This window comes from Salvia splendens, chromosome 4 (genome assembly GCF_004379255.2).
Source record: "Salvia splendens isolate huo1 chromosome 4, SspV2, whole genome shotgun sequence".
NCBI classification, from domain to species: domain Eukaryota; kingdom Viridiplantae; phylum Streptophyta; class Magnoliopsida; order Lamiales; family Lamiaceae; genus Salvia; species Salvia splendens.
The window spans coordinates 23,949,697-23,974,966 of NC_056035.1; the positions used below are offsets into that span (position 1 = coordinate 23,949,697).

General features: G+C 39.1%; 1 long non-coding RNA gene across 1 annotated transcript; it reads right to left on the bottom strand.

The window, feature by feature from the left end:
- Window positions 1–2,346: 2,346 nt before the first annotated feature.
- LOC121800447 lies at window positions 2,347–8,517 on the bottom strand. The gene is made up of 3 exons (XR_006050505.1): window positions 8,217–8,517; window positions 2,904–2,969; window positions 2,347–2,450 (listed from the first exon to the last, which is right to left on the bottom strand). It is a non-coding gene; the product is annotated as an uncharacterized LOC121800447 (long non-coding RNA).
- Window positions 8,518–25,270: the final 16,753 nt, after the last annotated feature.

The following is a 25,270-nucleotide window of genomic DNA, read 5'->3' on the forward strand; positions in this document are numbered from 1 at the left end:
CTTCACAGCATGCTATAATTATTATTTCTGGGTCACGTAGCCACTTGGGCCTGTTACGCCAGATTAGATCACTTTACTAGATCGCGGGTACGATCTCTTTTCGTGTAGGGATACATCTCCCGAACAGGATTGAAGGTATACCAGTTTCTTTATGACCTGGTCTTTATAAAGACATTGGGAACTTCTTAGTTCGCAGTTACTATCTCATAATTCCTTGGAATTAGGGGTTCACCCTAACTGATGGGTTTAGTTAGTCTCGTCACCCTGAAAGGCGGTAACAAATTTTTGTTCTACTAGTACTTGGTCACATATGTCTTACCTAAGGTACTTTTCTAAAGCACTCTAGGTTCGCATACATAGTCCCACATGACATCTATACATTTCTGTCAAGCTCTTTGAAAAATCACAGATACATCAAGCATATCTTATGCAAAGTATCAGCTATCACGTTGCATCACGCAAACCTTTCAAACAAACATTTTCGTTCCCATATAGGGCTGTGAAAATACCTTTTTTTTTCCTTTTTCTTAAAATCTCATAAAATTTATGTTCCTTCTCAAATGGAAAATATTTCTTTCTTTAAAACTCTCTTCTGGACGAGCGGGCGACGACCCCTGTTTCTGCTGCAGTTAATCGTGTCGAGCTAAGGTGTTGGGATCTTTGTAGTTATCATTCTGCTCAGTTCCTAGCCTAGTACTATTATTCTGGACTGAGGCTTAGAAAGAAGGTTCATGTGTCAGAGCGAAAGAATGATGCTCTGATACCACTCTGTCACGACCAAAACTCCCTAGTAAAAAAAAGTGTAGCTATTTCGCGACTAACTTACTAAATGGTCTCAAAACTCATCGTAGAAAGTGGATAATCAAATCCAGAGAAACATTGTCTAATTGTAATAGAGAGTACAACCATTCTGAATCAGAGTAATTGGGACATAGCCTTTACTGAAACAAAGTCTAGACTCGCGCAACAGAAGAGTACCAAGACAAATGTAATATGTATGAAGACACACTACATCAGCTATCTTCCTACTTATTTAATCTTCTGTCCCAACACCTCCTCTGCATCGAACGATCAACCTACACATTAAGGAAAACAATATGCAGGGCTAAGTACTTGATATACTCAGTGGGCTCATGCCGAAAATATTTTTCACTTTTAGTTGTCAGCCAACTTGAGTGAACATGGGGTTTTACTGAAAATAAGTCTCGGTCACTAAAACTGTGGATTCTTTCTGAAAATAGACTGCAGTCATTTAAACTTTTCATGATATACCATATCTAATCTGTGTAAACTAGGAATGTGGCCACATTCCACGATCATCCCTGAGTGTACACTAGTCCGAGTAGGGTTTGCGGCCCTACTGGGACCCGAATTCGATTAAACTGGTTTGGCAAAGCCAAACAGATAGGCAATCATAAATCAAAACTGGGCATGACAACTCATTCAAAATATTCATGCTTTTCACATAAATCATATTTCTGAAAGAAATAAGAGCCCACCTCGATTGCTTAAATTCTTACGAACGGGTGCTTTCTTGTTCTGAGATTACGCGTCGTGCGACGACGTTCCTTTACAAAAATAATATTCTTAAATTAGGCTTTAAGTAACTAATTATCTTGCATGTATGCATGCCTAAGCGTGTGCTTATTATTTTACTTCTTGCCTTCTAAATTTTATAAGTCTTAAGTCTTAAATTAAATCGGCGATTTAATTTATTCTGAATCTGGCCAACCTGTTCGGGTATAATAAATTCTCGGATTATCTTAAGTATTTTGAAATACTTTTTGTGACTAATGAAATTTTCTTCTATTCATTTACTAGGTACTATTTTAACACGGCTTAAAAAAAATTTCTTCCGTGGTTAAGGGAACTAATTCCATTATACTTTTGAATTTATCCAAGATAATGACTTCAACCAAATTAATGGTCGTAATGAATAATTTCTCAGGCCCAGAATATTTATTCCTCAACTGAATCGGCCCAATCTTATTTTCCCTTGGCCCAATTTATTTTCTATTTACTAATGAGTCCCAACTACAATTACGATGGCCCAGATTCAATTTCAAATGGGCAATGACCCAAATGCCCTACCATTTCTGATGGCCCACTAAAAAAATGGTAAGGCCGAATTTTTGGAGAAAAACTCCCATCCGTGACCCTCTCCTTCTCCGTCATTAGCTTCTCATATTTTTCCCCAAATTTCAAAATGAGAAACCCAATATTTTTCGCAGATAATGGACTATTAACAATTGTTGTTTTTAGTGTCAATGATGTAATAAATATCCTTAACAGAATATTATAGATTGGGTTCATAATTCCTAGTACATAATCATGTTGCAGCGGAAGAGTCCAAGACAAAATAGTACGAATGAAGACGTACTACTTTGGGCTACCTAACTACTTATTAATGGTCATTTCCCAACACCTTCGCCTCCTCGCACACGTTCAACCTGCACGTTAGAAAGAAACATGCAGGGCTGAGTACTTGATATATTCAGTGAGCATAGTGCCAAAAATAAGTTCCATTTAATTTGTCAGCCACAGTTGAGTGAACACAGAGTTTTTATTTAAAAGGCCCGAGTCACTAAATTCCTTTCATTTCATAAAATTGATTGCTCAATCACATAAGCATAGATACCAAATCTAAACGCATGTGAACCGGGAATGTGGCCACATTCCACGACGGTCACTGGACCGGCCAACTCGAAAGCTAACACACGGTCCCCATATGTGTACACTAGTCCGAGTAGGGTTTTCGGCCCTACTGGGACCCGAATTAAATTTAACATAATTGGCATAGCCAAGCAGATAGGTAATCGTAAAAGCAAAACATGGCATGACAAACATGTTTAGAAAAGATTCACATTTTCATATTAAAATCACGTTTTTAAAAGAATGCCCACCTCGTTTTCTTAATCTCTCAATTGAACGTTCCTCGACTTGGTCTCACTTGACGTGCGACGACGCCCCTTTATAACAATACGTATACTTAAATTAGACTTAAGAAACTATTTATTTAGCGTGCATGCATTCCTAAGCGTGTGATCATTTTCATTTTCCTTTTTTTCTAAATCCATAAAAAAAGTCCTTAAGTACTAATTAAATCAAGTGATTTAATTTATTTGGGAATTTACAATATTATGCGATCATTAGTTAAATTTCAGAAATTTTAAAATAAATGTCACGGAGTTAAGTAGCGGCTACCCATTATTGAATCGGCTTTATTAGGAAGGCCTATCAACTAATTTAGATTTTTAGTCATGCTTGTATTTTAAATTGGCAGCCCATTCTATGATTTATTTTATTATTAGTCCATCCTCAATTTAATCCTCTTGGACTAAATACATAATTGGTTTAAATTGATAAGGCCCAATCTAAATCAAATGTTAGTCTATGTCTTAAAGTGGCCACACATATCAATGCCTAAAACAAAAATCCAGTGGCCCAAACACCATTTAAATCGGCCACTACTATGATATGGCCCAAAATAAAAACGGGCTCAACTAAAGAAAATGATTTAGGCCCAATTTACTACACTCCCTACCTCCATCGGCCAACTCCTTCCCTACCATTCCCAAAAATCCCCAAATCTGAAACTCAATCCCTAAATCATCTATCTGGTGCAGAATTGGGGTCACCGATAATAGGAACGGCGACCGAAATCTCACCTATACACAATGAGCCATTGAGAGAAGACTGGAGAGATAAGGGAGAAGGAAATTCCATTAATTCATCATTCAAGATCCAATACAATAGAATGAACAGCTTATATAGATGTACATTTGAGCTAACAAACACGGTGTAACCGTCTAACTACTCCACAATCTCATGCTTCGGGCTCACAGTGTTTTGATCCTCTATTTCTCCACGTGTACATGCACCCATGCACACTTATTTAATTCCATTCGCTTATTGAGTTCCTTTTCATGCACCAAATCTCCCCTCCTTCAAATAACCTTGTCCTCAAGGTCTGGTATCTGAATATTTCCTACAACAAAAAGTTGAAACATTCCTTTGAAAACCCGAAAGACACGCTCAGTACAATGCTTTGGTACTTCAATCTTATGCAGAGCTTGTTTGATTCCCCCATTCATACGATTCCCGAATTCGAGAACGACCTCTGAGAGTTTGAAGAATGGTCTTCTTTGGCGCAGCTTTGAACAATCCGCCACCAATACCTCTAATGATTCATGTAGCATTGGCATCTCTTCATGAAGCTTGCCAACATAGGGCCTCAACTCTTCATCAATTGAAGCATCCAAACACATTATTCTCTTCCCAAGGCATGAAACATACTCAGGATCAGTAGTGAAGAAGATCCTAGCTTCTGGCAATTTGCTCCAATAAATGCATAGGAGATGTCTATCGTTTTCCACTGGCCAAGTAAAAGTAAATTTGATTTCTATTTTCCACTCACTCCCAACAATATGAACAATCGTCATTCCGACTTTTCCATCCCCGCCGACAATCCAAACCTCACATTTGTTTGAGGACGCAGAATAATTTGAATGTAAGTCCATACCAATGATTGATGCTTCCTCACTGATACGAGCAAGTTCAGTCCACTCGACAGTTTTGCTGTCCATGAGGCTACCATAACCCGATGATCTTGGTATCGACAGAGCAAATGATTCCTTCCCATTACTGAAACTCTCCATTGCAATTGTTTTCTCTAATCCTTCCGCAGCCATATGAAGCCGGTATATTGCTGAATTGCACCCAGCAACAACTATAAATGAAAAGATAGAATTACATAAACATCGCCATACCCCGCTCCTAATATGCTTCCTGTTCTCATTGAGTTCTCTGCCATGCTCGTCCCAAACACGGTATGTACAGTCCTCACTAACAATGTTGATAAACGAGTCACATATATAGCAGTTCCAATCTCTTGCACTATGCCCAAATAAAATCGGGCCCTTAGAACGCTTGATCTGCTTCTCTGCAGCAATGAATGAAATTTCTTTCTCTGGCTGAACCTCCCAAATACAATCACTGCAGTCATTAAAAATGGAAACAAGTTGAGTCTCTTTCGAGAACCATGAATATCGAAAAGGTGAATCTCCATGCCCTGTAAGCCTACTTAAAAGATCATCTCTGTATATGGGCCGATGATAATAGAAGCCCTCATCAACGTTCAGCTACAAATAGTCTTCAACATGACTTCTACTATATATGTCCCCATTCTGACAATTGAATTCCCATCCAACTACCTCACTGAAGATAGTACCAAAAGCAATACGGAGAGATTCCATATCATTCCCAAACATTCTCAACGAATACAACAGACACCTCTTTTTTTTGTAGATGTACTCCTTTGCAACTTGAAGTAGTCGCTCTGTGCGATGCCTTGGCTCTGCAACTCTCACCCAATTGTGTGAATATGGACTCTTCCCAGTTAGAAGCACCCATACCAAAAGACCAAAGGAAGATACATCTCCCTTGTGATGTGATGGAAGGAAAATTCTGTTACTCTCCTCAAGGGGTAAAGAACCTACCAAGCTTAGATTCAGCAAGCAACCTTTTCTTATGAAGAGTGACAGGTGCTATGGAGAAATACAAACACCTTCATCTCCTTTCATTCGAATCAAGAATGACACCAAATATTTATGGTGACCTAGCTGGAAAAATTCCCTCTGGCTCATAGCCTTTGTTATTGTCAAAGCACCAAGGTTTTGCTTTCTCTTAGACTCCTGTGTTTTACTCATCAACTCATAGCTGCCTTCAGGTGGGAATTCCTCCTCCTTCTCGGTCTCTTCTGACGGCATTTTGGCTCCTTTCACCTCTGCCAATGCAAGGCTTCCTGTCAATGCAAGGTGTTCTATCACAACAATAGCAGCTGCATATTCTTTCCCTTGTTCCGTCTTAGCAATATCCTTCTCATTGCACATGTCTTTATTTGATCCTATAGTGATTTTATATGCCAACTCACGAGTTAGCTCATGTTTAGTTGACGGTCTCCTGAAGCCCCTCTTCCCCCTATCCTCCAAATCAGAATGATTCATCGAAGCTGTATGCGTATTTCCAAGATTTCTAACTTGTGGTACTACGTATCGATTAGAACTCCCCCGTAATTTCATCACCCTTTCCTTCCTGGCCTCCTCTATCAGTACTCCCTCCATCTTCTCCACACACACTTCTTTTCCTGAACTCCTTTCCTCATCAAATTCAAGGCTAGTGAGGATAGATTCTCTCACACTACGCTCATTTCTATCCTCATTCTCACAATAAATTCCCCTAAAATTCAAAGCTGACTCTTGTAGTCTAGCCAAAGCAAATGCGTGAACAAGTGATTTAGGCTCAAACATTTTAACTGATTTTTGTACATGATAATTCAATCCACTAACGAAAAGATGCACGGTATACGATTCAGTGATCTCAACCTTTTCTGACAAGGTTTTGAATTGATTGAGATAGTCAGAGACCATACCTAATTGTTTTAGGCTTCTTAATTCAACCATAGGATTGGAGAAATAGTGGCAACTGTTGGCCTGCTTCAATTTCGGTCTTTGCCTTCCGATGAAGTTACTGATTTCTGCAGAAAACGTATGATACATTCCTCCACTTATTTATACCTCTGTTGCAGAATTTCAGGGGCCGTTGATGTTGTAGATTGTAGCAAATTTGGAGCAGTAATACAAGTGCCAGAACCGTTCAAATCATTGACAGAGACTATCGGAGAACCAACCTTAGATTGGCGTGTCGGGAAGCATTGAGCAAGCGTGTTTGATCCGGTCGAAGCTGCCGAAGAATTGCCTCCATTATCAGCCTTAAGCTTCACCATCAACTCAGAGTTTTGGACTTTAAGAGCAACGAAATCATCCCGCAGCTCCTTCAAGGTTTGATTGCAAGTGCGAACAGCATGATCACGCCTGCGATTGGACTCATCGAGCCTCCGATTGGACTCGTCGAGCCTCGAGAACAAATCGCCCATGGCCTTGCGAATTGTCTCCTCCACCCGTAGCAGATCTGCCGATCGAGATTTGATCGACATTGACAGGGATCGAACAAGGTAACTGATACCACTTGGTGCAAAATTTGGGTCACCGATGATAGGAACGGCTACCGGAATCTCACCTATACACAATGAGCCATTGAGAGAATACGAGAGATATAATGGAGAAGGAAATTCCATTAATTCATCATTCATTATCCAATACAATAGAATGAATAGCTTATATAGATGTACATATGAGCTAACAAACACGGTGTAACCGTCTAACTACTCCACAATCTCATGCTTCGTGCTCAAAGTGATTTGATCCTCTATTTCTCCACGTGTACATGCACCCATGCACACTTATTTAATTCCATGCGCTTATTGAGTTCCTTTTCATGCACCACTATTTCTCTCCCTTCTCTCGTCGACATCACAGGCCGGGACGACACCATCGCCTCGGCAATCCCCACCGTTCGCCAGCTCTCCTTCACGACGCTAGGGACACCCGGCAACAGCAGCGCCGCGCGCTCCGTCCCCACCTCCGGATCGTACCCAGCTTCGCTCAATATCGCAATCACGTCTCTCCGGCATCGCTCCGGGACCGTCCTTGTTCAGCCGACACCTCCTCGGCGTCGTCGGTTCGTCGCTGGCAGCCCCGTCGTGCCAAGGCCTTCGCCGGTAGCTCCCGCGTCGTCTCTCTCTTGGTTAATGCACGGCGGCGCAGCGCCACCGCCCTCATCGCCGTCGACACATTGTTGCTGCCCCGCACGGCTCGTCGACGTCTCCGTGACGGCACAGCACCATCTCCGTCATTTAGCCGGTGCTAAGCCAGCTACGGCGTCAATCTCCTCAGCGAGCCGGAGTCGCCGAATTCTGCCTCTTCGTCGGCGCCCCGCTGCCGGACGTTCACTCATTAAGCTAAGCCCCTCTATCTAGTTACTACTTAAATCATTTGTGTCGAAAAAATGGGCAGTAGCTAAATTAAACATCCAAGTTAGAAGTCTTGTATGGTAGCTTGCTGGGGTGAATTCTTGATCAACTTAAGCTCTTGCTGTTTTTGTTCATGAGGCTACCTAGTATTTCCGTTGTTACAACAGTTCTCTAGGTGTAAATTTCTTGGGTTCTAAACAGCTTGTTACCGTTGTTGATGGGGGATTGTTAAACTTCTTCTAAAGTAAAGGGAAAGGCTTATGCAGATTGTGATTTACGTTTTCTTTTTATTAACTTCTACATGATGCCATGTGAAAGATTGAAAAAGAAGTGGAGGTGAAGATACCTCTTTAAGTAGTCACTGTCTCGAGTTCTTGTTCCTAAGACAACCAGCTTTCTAACTCTCTAAATTTGATGAATTCTTGTGGTGTGTGTGAGGGGAAGGTTTGATGCATATGCAGGGGATTTTATAGCCAAGAATCGCGTACTTGTGCAACATTTATTTGAGCTGCTGTATGCTTTGATTCTTCCTGCAGAAGGTCTCTCTTTTTGGTTATTTGCAGCCACTTTTTCTGATAATCCGGATGGTGTACTAGGAAAAAGGACCGTTGCATTTATGTTGTTTGTTAGTCTCATGGGTGTGTACAAAAACAGGGGTCCGTTGGGCAGGGAATGGCCACTCTAGTTTAGGTAAGTCTCAGTCCATCCTTTGAAAAGGCAGGTGCTCTCTTGTACCTAATATGCAGGCTGCCATTTGACTCATTTCAGGAGGTAATTAAAGGCCTTGTCTTTTCCTCATGTAGTCCTCGGTTGAGGGGCTGGAATGCAGGGTGTACCTGCCATATTGGGCAAGTTTCCAAGTCCCCTTTTTTATATGAATTTGTCCCCTTAGCCTCCCTTAGCTTGTTGCTAGCTTTGAACATTTCACATGATTTACTTAGCCTTGTTTGCATTTATTGCATTTTCGCAGGGAAAAGAACCGATCATGTCCGGCTGCCACCTTGGTGTTCCGCGCCCAACGGGCCATCGAAGGTCAGGCCGAAATCCGGGCCTAAGGAAGAGGCCCGAAGTTGGCGTTCCTAATGTTGTAATAGGGTAGTGCTTTTCCAAGCTTTCTTTTATTTCAAACATGTATGAAACATCTTATAAAAGTTAGAATGTATTATTTTTCCTTCATTTTCATTATCATACCTTTTGTAAGCTAAGACATAGTTCGGAAAGTAACACGTCGTATTTTATTTACTTAAGGAATAAACGAACACACCTCCATTTTATTCGATCCTTGCTCGTTTCTTTACATTTCCAGATTTGTGTTACTTTTAAATCATGAAATTCGAACATAGGAATCGTATTTTCCTCGAAAATAAGATAGTTAGGGAAAGGCATTCGCTTCATAGTTTCGACATTATTTTATAAGATTGGGGAAATGAAATCGCGGTCATTACACATTTGGGGTGGCGCACCCTAGCGGGGGGGGACTGTTTGCGGTTGAGTTGCCAGGGGTTCATTGTCAAACCCATTTTCTGCATCCGATCATTCGTCTTCAATCATCATGTTGTGTATGCTGATTTTTTTTAATAAAAAACACTCAGTGTGGGTGAGGGGTGGTTTAGGCAGACCCCTTGAATCGAATCAAAATATATCATTCCAAAACATGATCCCAGCCCAATGACTAGGATCCAAAACAAGAACATGAACAAATAAACTGCAGATCCCACAAGTCGGGTACCTTCATGCTATCAAAACCAAACTAGAAATATAACTAGAATCGACAAGTGGAAACAATAAAAGTGAAACAACAAAACTCCCATAGTACAAAATCATTCCACATATCTGCGTCGGAAGTGGAAGTTAGGATATCGCAACTTGTCCATACTAACAAGCGCCTTTAGATACCGAGGCGCCAAGACTAAATCATAGAAGGATAAGGCAGGGGTCTGGGCATGATAATACACGCATATTTGATGTCAGTGATGTTTTTGCAAAACTAAGAACGACTCAGAGCATTGATGATATCGAATCATGCTTGTAGAACCCCGAAGGTTCTTTGAACGTCTTTCCGAGCAACCTCTAACTTCTACGCCATCTATTTGGGTTCTTGCGGCATAGTCAACGTCTTCATGAAGGTCGGCCAACTCGGGTAAATACCATCCGTGAGATAGTATGTCATGTTGTACTGACAGCCATTGGCTGTGAAGGCTACCTCCGGTGCTCTAGCTCCTAAAATATTATTGAAGAGGTCGGATTGGTTGAAAACATTGCCATCTCGTTGTTTGACCCGAGGATTCTGAAAAAAAACGTATGCCAAATCCATAGACGGTAGTCAGCAACCGCCTCTAGGATAACTTTCGGTTGAGTGCATTTGTGGCCACTTGCCTACGCCCCCTCCATGTCGTAAGGCAATTCTTCCATTGCCAATTTATGCAATTAACGCTGTCAAGCATTCCGGGAAGGCCGTGCACATCTTCGTGAAGACGAAAAATATTGGCGGTGTTGGGGGTCAGAACATTTCCACATTGAAAGCTGAGCGAACACCTCTACAAAAAAATTTAAGCATTCACAACCAGTGGATTTTGCAACGTGCAAGTACTCGTCGAACAAATCCGATGTTTTCTGTGGCGAGTTGTCGAATTGCGGATGCTCACTTGTGGGCGAGGCCCGGAGAGAGGGCATCATGCACACACCACAACGCGCCGCATGGGGGAGGGGGGCGTGGTGCAATGGCTCGCCAGCCAGCTCCCCCCCGAGCCTAAACTCCGGCAATGCGAGCTCACCGAGTTGAGCCCGAGCTGCGGTCGAGCCATGTTACAGATGCTCTAAAACTCTTGTTTGTCACCACTAGACCTGCCCCTTAGTATTGAATATGTGCATTGTGTAAGCCTAATTTTTTAGCGATGAATATCCTATTAGTAATAGAGCAAAGATAAATAATATATGAGCCCTAAATTTAGTTTAAATGATTGGAATCTTGTTACATGTATGTATTCAATATATGAGCCCTAAATTTAGTTTAAATGATTGGAATCTTGTTACATGTATGTATTCAATATAAGGTTATCTGTGTTAGGAGCTTTGTATTCAAAATACAAAGCTCGCCAATAAATATAAAACGCCAAAATATCATTTACGGGAGACAAATAGATGGATTATAGAAATAAAATATATAAGTATTTCACTAAAGGCTTTCATTTTCAAATATAGATTTCTTATTATTCCCTTCATGCCAAAAAAGATGACCTCTCTTCTTAGGTGGCATGATATTTTATGCAACTTTATTTTGTGTATTAAATAGAAAGAGTAAAGTAAGAGAGATGAAATAAAGTAGAGAAAAATATATTTCCATGAGTAAAGTAAAATAGATGGAATAATGTAGAGAAAAATATATTTCCATTTTTAATAATGGGTCATCTTGGTTGGGACAAAGCAAAAACAATGGAATAGAAGAAAGTTTATTTATTATGGAATAAGAATGTAATAGTATTTTGTTCCTACTTTTTGTACTAAAAAATGTTCTGTGGCCGCGTGAATTAAATTTTTCCCTACCAATAAAAGTCGTTAGTTAGTTCGTATTCGTAACTCATATATCTAATTAAACTATAATGAAAAACAAAAATTTTGTTGAACAAATAATCTAACTATTATATACAATTCGATATACTAGCTAGTAGTATAATTTGAGATGGAAATCTAATACTCTAACCACTCAAAGATGACGTTTACCCACCATTTCGTTAGGCTCATCCAAAATGAAACTTACTTCTGTAACTAACCATAATAATAAATTAGGTGTAGAATTATAATTGTATTACAAAAGTGATCCATAAATTCATAATTAACGTTTTTATGGATTCTAAATTTGATTATTTAAGTAATTTGTAACGTGATTTTTTATCATAAACATACTTATCGAGGTGCGATCGGAATATATTTAACAAACACTTGTACACTCCAAAAATAATTACATATCTGTTATCTCTCGATCAATCCTAGAACATCAATTAACTTAGCATTCTTTATTATTAAATATGTTGAGAATTCAGGGTTCAACTTAAAAAATGTAAAAAAACATCTTTGAGAGCGATTTTCCATTAAATGTTGAAAAAAAATATAGTACTACTAGTTTTTTTGTATGTGAGTGTTTGTTTTACACATTTGGTTTGGAGCACATAGTGAAAGTGAAAATCTAACTTATGTGCGTAAATAGGGGACCCATGTGAGGAGCAAATAGGAACACCATTACGAAATTCAATCGTGCCCAAAAATATATTTTGCTAATCATTACTTTCCCCACTTAATCCCCATTTCAACTATCTCATTAATTATTTCTTGATTCAACAAAACGCCCTTTTTCGTAACTCAATCAATGAGCATGTATTATGTTAAGGATGAAGTTCCTTAACTCGTAGATTTTGCGTCGAACGTTGCGGGAGCTTTTGCCCGTCGATCAATCCGGCGTCAAAATTATGATTTTGTGCGTTTTGCACGTTTGAAAGGAAAGAGAGTAAGAGAAAATAAAATAGAAGGATAATTGATATTTCTTGAAGGATAGAACTAAAGAACAATGTCCACTATTTATAATAGTGGATACTAACTTAATGAGCAAGACAAAAGATATTAAAAAGATATGAAAATCCATAATTAATTAACTAAATAATTATAATAATAATAGCCGTATCAACTCCCCCACGGTTGAAATCCACCTTGTCCTCAAGGTGGGCACCATGAAGCAACGATGAGTGTCGAGGAATCCTCCTGGGTCAAACATACACCGAATAGTTGAGCGTCACCCTGCAACAATGCGTCCATGAATGCTCAAGCATAAAGTGTCATTTTGCGGAGGAATCAACCGGGCATCAGCGTCGAGCGATGTTGATCGATGATTCATACTTGCGACAACCCTTACATGAGATGAATCACTCAATAGTTTCAGCGATGCGTTGTCCACAATGGAACTACCCAAACCAATCTGGACTTGGGGAATCTTGAATTGAGAAGCATTCAATTGTCGCGCGCACTGAATCTTGATGCAACCGTGAACCGGTTTCTCTTTACGTGCGGAATCCGGACTGGACTTCTCTATCTTCTCAACCTTTTCAAGTCCACCAAAACCAACAGAAGAAACAGGAATCATCTTGGCAGAATCAGCAAAGCCTTCCTCAACTCGATCACAATCAGGAATCAACGTCGACGGTGGCGGCGACTGATCGAGGGCGGTATTGGGAAGCAGCGCAAAGGGTGGTGGTGATGTACTCGATTGCTGCGGCGGAGCCAATGAGTCGTAGGGGACGAAACCCGACGGCCCTGGCGAAGCCTTGCTATTTCCTGATGGAGGAAGGTGCTGAACGAGGTCCCCAAACCTGAAAATTTGGGAGCCGTAGGGCTGCGCGGGTTCAGGCAGCTCAGGAGGAAGCATGTTGTCGATGCGTCGGTCGGCTGCAACAAGGAGAGACTCCATCCTGTAGCACGCTTCCAACCATTGTTGAAGTTGTGCGAGAGTCGGATGTGCCGTGGTGGTGGCTGAACAAGGTGGTTGCGGCGCGGGCTGATTCCATCCTGAGTTATGGTTGGGGGGCAGCGGATGATCGTATGCTGAGACCTCGTAGAAGGGGCGTTGTCCCGGTGTCTCCCAGTAGGCAGGTGGATCCCAGCTAGTGGGTTGTCTGAGAGAGGTGTGGTGTGGTGTGGTTGCTGAGGCGGTTGATAAGGCTGAGAGTGTCCCTGCTGCGTGCACAACCGTGGCGGGTCCCAACAAGAGGGCGGTGGTGGTGAGTACAAATCGGGCTCGTAGGACGATGGTTGCCGATACGCAGTTTCCTGGCGCAGCCATGGCGGGTCCCAGGAAGTGGGTTGACGGGCTTGGTAGGGATGGTGTTGTGGGTGGAGTCTCCCATCTCTGATCGGATGGAGTAGGGGTTGAGATACAGGCTGCCATGGGTGGCAATCCGCCTGCCGGAGTTGATATCCGGTGTAGCTGTACGACATGTCAGCGATTCGGAGGAAAAGATCACGATGAAAGCACCAATTGTTAAGGATGAAGTTCCTTAACTCGTAGATTTTGCATCGAACGTCGCGGGAGCTTTTGCCCGTCGATCAATCCGGCGTCAAAATTATGATTTTGTGCGTTTTGCACGTTTGAAAGGAAAGAGAGTAAGAGAAAATAAAATAGAAGGATAATTGATATTTCTTGAATGATAGAACTAAAGAACAATGTCCACTATTTATAATAGTGGATACTAACTTAATGAGCAAGACAAAAGATATTAAAAAATATGAAAATCCATAATTAATTAACTAAATAATTATAATAATAATAGCCGTATCATATTATGTATGACATAAAAACAAAAAATGAACGTGGTTTTATTTTTCATTATCAGAAAAAGAAATGAATATTCATATCTATAATAATAAATGACCAATATAAGCATTTTGTCTTATTGTTTTGGAAGACTATTTGGGGTATGTTAGGCACAAAACTTCTCTTTTCTACTATCGCCCACCCCCAAACGGATGGACAAACAGAAGTAGTTAACCGGTTCTAGGTGCTCTCATTCGTGCTCTTGTCTTTGAGAATAAAACTTTGCCGCTAGATTTGATTTTAGTAGCTATAAGCCCACCCGGCCGGGTACCATGCCGCTAGATTTGATTTTGTGGGCCCATTTCTTGGGTTTTGGACCCTAAGTATAAATACCCTTTGCTGTCATTTCATTTGCTAGATTTTGATTGAATTAAGAGCTAGTGAGATTTGTTTCCCCTTTGAGGGTTTTATCCAAATTCCTAGTTATAGGTTGTTTGAATCCATTAGTTCTTAGTGAAGCATGAATCAAGTAAATGTATACTTTGAGGCTTGTGGATTCCTTGAAGGTTTAGCCATGGATACTTGTTAGCATAGTGTAAGTGCCTTTTGCTTATTCTATCGATGAAATTTATTTTCCTTTCCATATTCTCCATTCCTTGATCTTCGATCATTTTAGCTTAGAATCAATATTTATTGTTGGATCTATTTTTATCCTTTGTGTGTCTTTGGATATTAAAAATTACATAAAAAAGAGTAAGATCAAACATCAATTTGAATTTTCATTGGGAAATGGATATGGATCTCACAGTACTTGAATCCATATCAACTGACTAGCCTAAATTTGTGTAAGCAATATTCCGCAAGTGTACAGAGCTATCGTAGTAAAAGAAAGCTAGAGTATTCTGGGAAGACATTTGGTTGGATGATCGTACCATTAGGTCGTACTGCAACCCTTCTTTTGGCCCTTCAGGAAAACCGAATCCATGAGTTCTGGAAGAACAATAATTAGGACGGTCCTCGATTTTGCAGAATTCTGATTCCCCTTGGGGTACCACCACAGTTGATTGAAAATATCTTGGATACTCCCCATTGAAGAGGTAGGGAAGGACAAGATGAGGTGGGACCTCACACCGTATGGGAATTTCTCGACTACCTCGGCGTGGAACCTAACCAGACACATGCACCCCTACACGGAGGTGTTCAATCTGATCTGGAGTGCTGGACTTACAACCTCAATCTCAATCTTCATTTGGAGATTGTTGGTAAACAGAATTCCAGTGGATGCCAAGCTTCAGTGGAGAAATATCCATCTTGCCTTGAAATAAAGAAGTTGTCGGGTAGCAAATATTGAAACAAGATAGCATCTCTTCATCCAAGGCATGACGGCGGCTACAATCTGGAGATATTTCTCAGAATAGTTCTCGGATGACCCAATACCCCCCGTCTCGGGCAGAGATTTGGAAAACAGAATCAGATTTTGGCATAGAAGAAGAAATCAAGCCTCAAAAAACCATGCTAGTATCATCACCCCATGCCTGATACTTTGGTTTATTTGGTTGGAGAGAAACAAATGTCATTCACGTGGATGCTTCTTTCAACACTGGCCAGGTGATTAACCGGGTCAATGAACATCTAAACCGGATTGTCACAGTTGGAGTGATGGATATCCAACAATGGAAAGGGTGTTGGCCCTTGATTTCGTGGTTTCGGCCCCCTAGAGATCTTCGTCCCCCGATTAGAACAAGGAGTGTCAAATGGGAACCCCGCAGACGCAATGGATTAAGCTAAACACAAAAGAATTTTTCATTACAAAAATCCTCAATCAGCCTGAGAGGGGGGATTATTCGAGATGCTAAGGGTGAGATCTTCAGGGGATTCTACCTACCACTTAGATCCAAGTCAAGTCTGGAAGCGGAAATTGCAGCTTTAAACCAAGGAATTGAGATGGCAAAATCAATCGGCAACAGCGTTTGGATCGAGCTCGACGCTGGTGCAGTGGTCGAGCTTATCACGAAGGGGTATCAACTTCAAATCTCTCACATTGAATGATGGGGTTTGGTGTCCCTTGCACTATTAGAGTTTAGTATACTGAAAGAATCTTTCAAATGCTTATATATGTAATAACTCTTTTATCCATTTTTTACCATTTTATGAGAAAGAATATTTTGTTACATTGTCTTTTGCTTATGGGTTGCTTATGTATTTATGAGATGTTGAAATGTTTTTTCCATTTAAATACATAGTTTAAGCAAAATGAGTCTAAATCTTTTGCATAGTAGACAAGTTGTGAGCGGCGCTCACAGTAGGCAACTGTCGGTTCTTGCAGAAGGAAAACTGCTTCACAACCTTGATAGGCTTTGACCACCTATCGTGGAAGGTTGCGATGTCAATCTGAATGTTTCCTTACCTAAGGAAATGAACGACGTCGGTGTGATATAGCACTGAAAGGATCAAAAAGTGAGATAAGTCTTTCTTGGCTATTTACTGAAAGACGAGGTCTCGGTGATTGTCGTTTCTTAATCATTGTTGACATAACATTGAGCATACGATATTAATTGAAAACTACTTTGACTTATCAAATGGTGAGGGTATTTCGTTGCCTAAGAATCCTGATAGATTGGGTAATGATCATTAATGTGTAAGTGGTGCTAGTATAATTATTGCAATGAATCGTGTTCTGGGAGAGGCCAGTTGGATATTTCAAGATGTGTTTAGAAAAATGTTTTATCATTCAGAAAACTGGTCAGTTAGATATTCCATGAATAATAAATAATGTTTCTAAATTAGACCACTCTTGGAAAAAGAAATTAATTAATAAAAGTCAGACAGCAGACTTCATATTAATTAATGGATATTTAGATCTTAAACACGGGAAATGATTTAATTAAAGAGGAAGTCTTGGAATACTTGTAATTTCGGTTTGGACGGGCATTCAATATTATATCTATAGTGGATGATAATAATATTAAAGTCTGATCTTGAATTAAATTAGTTTTAGTTTAATTAGTGAAAGCTTGAACTGTGGCCTAATCCAATCATCCCAGATCCCTGGTTTGGCCCTAAATAATTAACTTAAAATAAAAGGGAGAAGAAGAGATGACAGACGTAATTTTAATCATAATTTTCAATCTCTGCATTTTGAGAGAGAGAGAGAGAGTCAAATATCGACATATTCATAATTAAGGGTTCCATTTTTCTATCTTCAATTCTTCTCCAGCTTTTGAGGATTTGACAAGCTTTGCCCATACAAAGGTCAATTTCGAGTTAAAGGGAACATATCAAAAGATCCGTGGTACAGATCGATTGAAGAAGGAGTTCGAATTCAATTACTTGAATTCATACAGTAAATCTTATGATTTTAATTGCATATATTCAAATTGATTTATGATTATATGCTTGTTTGAACATGATTCTATGTTTACAATATGAAAAAACATGTTTAGATGTAAATCAATTAATCAAAATAAATAGATTTTTGTTTATTCCGCTGCGAAAACCAACATGCACCACGGAAGATATGCATAAACAAATAAATAAGATCTACAGATCTATTTGACAGATTATGAAATTAATTAATCACATGTTAAACAATCAATTGCATACAACAACGCACATAAATCATGCTTATGGAATTAAACCCTAATTCATGATATTCTACTGTTTAGGATTACCGAATAGATTCTGCGAAGAATCGATGATTGCTTGTGCCTTCTCCACATGAATATCTTCATACTCGACCACGAATCTTCTAATATGTATCCCGAACTCAGATAATGACATTCGGGTAGGCAAAGCTTATCAGAATCGAAAAGGGCTTGACTAGGAAGAAGACAGAATATCAGTTATATCAAAAACTGATGTTTTTCGTCCACTCCCATAGGGGATCACGAAATTTTTGTGTTAATTCTCATTTAATCTCCTTTCTAATCTCCTTTTATATAGAGGTATGATGGACTAGATTATGGATCTATGGAAGTTGGATTTGAGCCAAACCTGTTGGACGTTTACTAATTACATTGGGCCCCAATTTAATTCAAATCCAAACAGAATATTATTATCATCCACTATAGTATAATTATATTGACTTCCTGTCCAATCACAAATTACGAGTAATACGGGCTTTACCTCTTTAATTTATTATTTCCCGTATTTAAGATATAAATATTCATTATTAATTTAAGTCTCCTATTTGACTTTAATTACTTAATATCTTTTTCCAAGAGTTTTCTAGTTCGAAATCTTTAATTATTATTCTGGAATAAACTCATACCAGCGGTGTTTCTGAATAATAAAATATTTTTTTCGAACACCTCCTGAGGATATTATCAAACTAAACTCACCCAGCGCACGAGTCATTGCAATATCAATACTAGCATCTCTATGTTGGAAGTACCGCAGTGGATGACACGAAAAACAAACAGGTCCTTACGGATCTATTTAGGTGATTATGCATTCGATTCCAATTTCATGCAATTATTCTAGATCTATAGATGAACACATCAAATCAACACGTTGACATGCAATTTGATGTAGATTCGATTGTTACCTCTTGATCCATCATGGGATCGGCGTTGCTAGCTGCACCATCCGGAGATCCTTGATTTATTGACCACCAATATTCCGTACTATTCTCACGTCCTTGATTATTCATCTGTGTGGGCGGATCTCGAACAATCAAATAAAAGTGATATGAGATCTAGGGAAAACCAATCACAAACACGAAATTGTCTTGATCTAATCATATGAATTAGGATAGAACATGAACATAAACCAAAACCCTAGTTCTCCCACGTGCTAGGCACGAAAACCGAGGCCAAGAGGGAGAGAGAGGCGCCGACTTTAGGCGGCTAGGGTTAGGGTTTGGAGTGTTGTGTGTTGTGTTGTGGTGTACTAGGGTTTCCCACCTCTTCACTATTTATAGGCTTGGACTTGTTGGGCTAGGATGAGGATCCTTGGAATGAGATGGATGTTGGGTTCATCCATTAGATAAATATCTAATTAAATCAAATGACCCATGATTTAATATATTATCAATGGAATATTATTTTGTTCCACTAAAGAATAATATTATTTGTCTGCTTCGTGACTTGAATTAAATTAATTCTCCAAAGAGTTTTCTAGTTTAAAACTTTATTTATTATTCGTGGAATAAAATTCCAACTGTGCAGATTTCTGAATAATAAATTCATTTTTCAAACACCTCTTGGGGATTTAATCATACCACACTGGGCACGCGAATTCTATGAAATAATATTCCAATACCTTCATGTTATTAAATTACTATCACCCAAGATATCATGTTTGAGTTGCATACAAACTCTCTCATATTGATAAGTCAAAGTGGCGTCTGATTAAATAAACAATATTGATATTAAATTCATAGACAAGAAATTACTAAAATTTCTGAAATATATTCTTTCAGTAGATAGCAATAAAGAATACATTTCGTATTAGATTCTTCGAATGTTTTACCACATCGGTGTTACTAATCTCTTCTTAAGTAAGAGAGAATTATCACAAACACCGCAACCATACCAATAGGTAGCCAATGCCTATCTAGGTTGTGAATACGTTTTTCTTCTTATTAGATCTGGCTAAGTCCCCTACTGGAAAACTCATGAGGATTCATCGAATTTCCCTACTTTGACCTTCTCAGTAAGAAGCCTTAGACTTGTTTATTATATTTCAATAAATAAACCATTATATTATATTATTTATTCTCATAATAAGGTAAATAAGTGGACATGGCTTTTCTTGTATACATGCACAAGCTGACTGTACAAAGGCATTTACGCTCGAAGCATCTTTTAGTATACAAACACCAACACTCTACACATTGATCACCAGTATCCAAGATATCAAGATTCTTGGAATACGAAAAATCCGCTTCTTTTGATAAATCAAAGTAGTGCATAATCGATATTGTATGCTCAATGTTATGTCAACAATGATAAAGAAATAACAATCACCAAGACCTCGTGTTTCAGTAAATAGCAAGAAAGACTTATCTCAATTGTTAGATCATTCAGTGCTATATCACACCAGTGTCGTTTATTTACTAAGGTAAGGAAACATGGGGACTAACACTGTAACCTTTCAGAATAAATAGCCAAAGCTTATCAAATTGTGAAATTCTATTTCTCTTTTATAAAGAACTGATTGCATCACCTTTTGTTCACAACCAGTCTACTATGTAAAAAACTTATCTCTTCTAGTAGAGTAAATGGGTGTCCGACATCTGTGTAGAGTCAGTCCTCTAATTACTCTAATCGACTTGTCCTCGATTTATGGCCTTCTCGTCACTTTTGGGTGGATTTTAGGCGTGTTGTTCTCAAATCTCTCGTGGGGGTGACACTTTTGGTCCCCCAGCTGTATGATCCTAATTTTCTCGTGAAATATACATGTGTGAGTCTGTTTAACCTTCCCTCGTGTGGTGCTTGGGAAAAAGCACTTGAGTAACTCTCACTATCTAGACTATGAAAAAAGATTTATTTTTTAGAGTCCTAAAATTACCAATTAAACAATGAAAGTAAACAAAGCAAAAGACAAATTGTGTTTTGATAAAATATAGAGAATAGCAAAAGACAAATTGTGTGTTGATAAAATATAGACAATTTGCATTATTTTTCCTTTTTCCACTATTCAATTACAAATAATGATCCAGTCTTCATGCTTTTAATTAATTATATTAGATTATTCCACCCAATTCAATTTGCCAATAAAGTTTAATAAAGGAAAGAGGATTTCAATTCTAAGTAATTAACTTATGGGACCTAAGCGCCGCTCACACGGCATAAGGAAACGATTGTAAATTGTGAGCCGAGTGTGCTGTGGGCCTCTCTGGCTTTATTCCGCGCGTGTTCTGTGTTTTTAATGTGAAAGAGACTGCACTCACTCACTGCTCGACCCACTTTCTCAGCTCGAGCTAATTAACTAATTAATTCCGACGATCCCGAACTTGAAATTGACATTCGTTTGTATGCTTAAACTTTAAACCAAAATTCAGATCTAAACTATAATTTTTCTATCGTTATAACTTGTTCAATCTAAAATTAATTAACTCATGTAACAAATTAAGGCATGATTAAAAATTAAGTATTTTACATGGATTATATAAATGCGCAGCATAATTATATCATGTGTATGTAATGAGAATATGCATGGTTTAATTTGCGGTGATGTGGAGCTGAAAGTTTCGGCAGCCTGAAAAAAATTACTCCTTCCGTCGCATTAAATATAAAACATCTACACAAGATTTTATATAGTGTTGTTTTGTGAATTAAAGAAGAGAGTAAAATAAAAGATCAGATGAAAAAGTAGAGATAGAGTTGTTTTCATTTTAGGAAACGTTTTATTTTTAATAGGACAATCCAAAAAGAAAAACGTTTAATTTATAATAGGACAGATGGAGTAAATGATTTGTATGTTTTCAAAAAAGATTAAACTAATTACATTCTTTCACATTTTTCATTTTCTTTCCCGCTTTTTTTATAGGAATAAGTAAAAATATGAATTGATTATGAAGAACTGATAATAGTCCAAGGAATTATTGATTTGAGGAACATGTAATATCAATTTACTGAATCACGAACTTGGTCACAAAATTGGAAGTACCCTAAAAATACAATATTTTTACGGAATTTGTTCCTAAATGTGTGAACATATGGAATTGGTGGTTCATGTGTATTTGTTAAGGAGTACATGTGTAGCAGTCTAAATTGGTTGGCTGAATGTTTAACAATGATTAATTAGTTTACGACTTAAGCCTTAAGATTCTCTTTTATCACAATCTAATCTTTGCACGCATGAAACGCAAAAGGAAGACGTGCTCCATGTTTCTTGAGAAAGCAACAAAGGTAGGTGAATGGTAAATGCATTATTATCCACGATTATATTGAATAAAGAAAAGAAAGTAAATTTATATACCACTACTATTAATTGTGGTTGACTAGATGGCAAGTCGTATAGTAGTTATTAAATTTTACTAGCCAAAATTATATCAAAACATTCATACCGAGCCGAATTAATTATATTAATACTTATTAACGTATTTGACTTATACAAGTTAAAAAAACCATCTTCTATTATTATTATTATTATTATTATTATTATTATTATTTATTAGAATGATGATGAGGAATGAGGATGCATCTATTGTATATTTTCTTAAACAAAACATTATCATATTACACAGAGGAATTTCACAAGTGCAACTAATTGTTTTCTTTAACAATAGATACTCCTTCCGTCCCACTAAAAATGACTCATTTTCCTTTTTAGTTTGTCCCAACCAAGATGAACCATTACTATAAATGGAAACACTTTTATCTCTACATTATTCTCTCTCTCTTATTTTACTCTCTCCACTCAACACACAAAATATAACTGCATAAAACTCCGTGCCGTCCAAGAAATGGGTCATCTTCCTTGGGATGGAGGGAGTACAATTTAGTTTTTCTTTTAGGAAACTAATAATGCTTTGAAGCTTTTTCGAATCATTTGTCAAGTTGGTAATTTCAATATAGTCCTACATACCTACTTAACACACAAAATATAACTGCATAAAACTCCGTGCCGTTCAAGGAAGTGGTCATCTTCCTTGAGATGGAGGGAGTACAATTTAGTTTTTCTTTTAGGAAATTAATAATGCCTTGAAGCTTTTTCGAATCATTTGTCAAGTTGGTAATTTCAATATACTCCTACATAACTACTTAACACACAAAATATAACTGTATAAAACTTCTGCCGTCCAAGGAAGGGGTCATCTTCTTTGGAATGGAGGGAGTACAATTTAGTTTTTATTTTAGGAAACTAAGAGTGTCCACAATGGTGGCCCTTGAAGGCCACCAAATGTGGCCCGACCACCATTCGTGGCTCTCATGTGGCCCTCCGCAATGGTAAAGTAACAAAATTAACAAGGGCCACCAAATGTGGCCCTCTATAAAAAAAATTAATTTGTTTTCTTTTTTAATGTTATTTTTAATTTAACTATATTAAATTTTATTAGACTTTAAATTTATGATATTTATAAATTTAATTAAAATAAAATAATTTGGATTGTAAATAAAAAAATTCACAACCTAAAACCAAAATGTAACAAGAACTTCGTTGTATTATATTAAAATAGGAAAATTATACAAGGAAAGTTTTCTAATTTAAAAACAACAACCCGAAAACCCATATCACTTTGCGGCGCCCCTTCTACGGTTCCAGACCTCTTCAACCATATCAGCCTGCAGTGATGTATGCGATATTTGGCTCCGCATATCGGTGTACCGCTGGATCAAGTATTCATTACTACGTGGTACACCCATCTGCAGGGGCTCCATGGCAATACCCGAGCTCGAACTAGCACCATCTTCCGGTGTCCATCGCTCTGCAGTAACTCCTTGGTCATCTATTATCATATTGTGCAATATGATACATGCAGTCATGATGTCTGCGACATCATTTTCGTGCCATTGTCGAGCCGGGCACCGTATAATGGCCCATCGCGCTTGGAGTACACCAAAAGCTCGCTCAACATCCTTCCTAGCACCCTCTTGTTTTTTCGCGAAGTAGGTTTGCTTCGGCCCAACGGGTTGTCGGATCATCTTCACAAACACGGGCCAGCGAGGGTATATCCCATCGGCCAAATAGTACCCCATGTTGTACTGAGTGTCGTTGGCCATGAATCTAACTTGCGGACCCTCACCCCGGCTCTCGTCATTGAACATGTGTGACGATCATAGAACGTTGATGTCGTTGTTCGATCCAGCGACCCCAAAATACGCATGCCAGATTCGCAAGCGGTAATCAGCAATGGCTTTCAGAATCATCGTGGGATGTCTGCCTTTGAAACCAGAAGTGAACTGTCCCTTCCAAGCCACCGGACAGTTCCTCCACTCCCAGTGCGTGCAATCGATGCTCCCCAACATCCCTGAAAAATGATGTGCAGTTCCGTGCATATCAATCAATCTCTGGCAATCATCGGCCGATGGCTTCCGTAGATACTCCCCTTTGAAGATATCCTTAATGCCCCTGCAAAACTGCCTCAACGTCTGTAGGGCAGTCGTTTCCCCCATCTGTAGGTATTCGTCGAACATGTCAGCGGGCCCGGCATAGGCAAGCTGCCTAATTGCCATCGTACACTTCTGGTATGTCGACAAGCTGGGTCGACCGGTGGCATCATATCGCAAGTTGAAGCACTTGAACCGCTGCGCCAAACACGTCGCTATATGGACGAAGAGATTTTGCGACATTATGAATCGCCTACGGAAAACCTCTGGCGGATAACGGGCATTCTCGTTGAAGTAGTCTTCCATCAACCGGCGGTCAGCCCCGGCATGATCACGGTCGAAATACCGCCGATGATAGAATGGTCGAGGGACTGCCACCGCCGCCTCAGCCGCAGCCTCCGCCGCATCTTCCGCCTCGTCGGCTTCACGTTGCACCGCTGCAACAAGGTTTTGGAACTGCAGATCTACCGCTTGTTGGAATTGTTCATCGCCGGAATCCATAGTTGCAAGGTTGAATCGAAATTGGAAGGAAATATTGGAAAGATTGGAGGAAAATGGAAGTAAAATGGAGTTGGAAAAATGGAATGGAAGTGTAGTATTTTATAAATAATTTTCGAAATTTAAAAAAATAAAAAATTAAATTCCGCAGCCCAGCCGCGAATGGCAGCCCGCTGCAGCGGAGGGCCGCGGCTCGCCCTCGGCTCTCGGCCCTGCGCCCCGCCTCTCGGCTCTCTGCAATGGGGGGGCGCGCACCGAGCCGTGGGCCGCGGCTCCCCCATTTTGGACACTCTAATAATGCCTTGAAGCTTTTTCGAATCATTTGTCTAAGTTGGTAATTTCAATATATTCCTACATACCTACTTTTGACAATTAACTCATTCCATGTCAAGTTGTATCCCATGTTTTGATGCACATGGTATTATTATCAATTATAGCACGTATCACGATTCACATGATATAATTTTTATTCAGTTTTTAAAAGGTTTAATTAATGATAATAGTGTGAAATGCTAATAAAGAGTGTAGCGGAAAAAAGGCAAGAGAGAAGGTTGCAATAAATATTGAATTCCCGTATTTTAATGATTATATATATATGAGCTGCTT